Source organism: Pectinophora gossypiella, chromosome 19, assembly GCF_024362695.1.
Source record: "Pectinophora gossypiella chromosome 19, ilPecGoss1.1, whole genome shotgun sequence".
Taxonomy (NCBI): domain Eukaryota; kingdom Metazoa; phylum Arthropoda; class Insecta; order Lepidoptera; family Gelechiidae; genus Pectinophora; species Pectinophora gossypiella.
Window position 1 is genome coordinate 12,096,138 of NC_065422.1, and position 797 is coordinate 12,096,934.

At 43.0% G+C, this 797-nt stretch overlaps 1 non-coding gene across 1 annotated transcript; it reads left to right on the top strand.

Annotated features, from left to right (window-relative positions):
• Positions 1-288: 288 nt before the first annotated feature.
• Positions 289-360, top strand: Trnal-caa (transfer RNA leucine (anticodon CAA)). Its single transcript has one exon. It is a non-coding gene; the product is annotated as a tRNA-Leu (tRNA).
• Positions 361-797: the final 437 nt, after the last annotated feature.

Sequence of the window (797 nt, forward strand, 5' to 3'; positions counted from 1 at the left end):
ACACACAAGGACTATATACACTGCCTGTGGTGAACAAGACCGGGGCGCCCCGAAATCCAGCAGACGAGGAGCTGCAGGTCAGTCCAATTCTCTGTCTTTAGCTATCGAAGTCATTTTCCTAAACATGTTGCATGTAATTAGTTTGTAAAAATATTTATTGTTGAATAAACTTCTTTTTAAAAAAAAATATTTAAAAGGAATCTGTATCAACGTGTGTCTGCATACTAAATAAATATTTATTTTTCTATAACATACATTTGAGCCTAACGCTCTAACCACTAGACAACAGCCTCCGTGGTTTAGTGGTTAGAGCGTTAGGCTCAAGATCTGGAGGTCCGGGTTCGATTCCCGATGGGGACATTGTCGAAATCACTTTGTGAGACTGTCCTTTGTTTGGTAAGGGCTTTTCAGGCTTGAATCACTTGATTGTCCGAAAAAGTAAGATGATTCCGTGCTTCGGAAGGCACGTTAAGCCGTTGGTCCCGGCTATTAGCCGTAAAAACACCTCCACCAACCCGCAGTGGAGCAGCGTGGTGGAGTATGCTCCATACCCCCTCCGGTTGATTGAGGGGAGGCCTGTGCCCAGCAGTGGGACGTATATAGGCAGTTTATGTAACATACATTTACCGCTTGATGAACTAAGTATCTACGCCTCGCCGAGCTTTCTGTTAGATCAACGTGATAGGTGGTGAGCCGTCTATAATGGTCGAGCTAACTAACTGTCTTAGTGAAACACAACAACAATAATAGGGTAGTTTCTAACTAGTCAAATCAGTTACTTTTTACTACACGTCAAA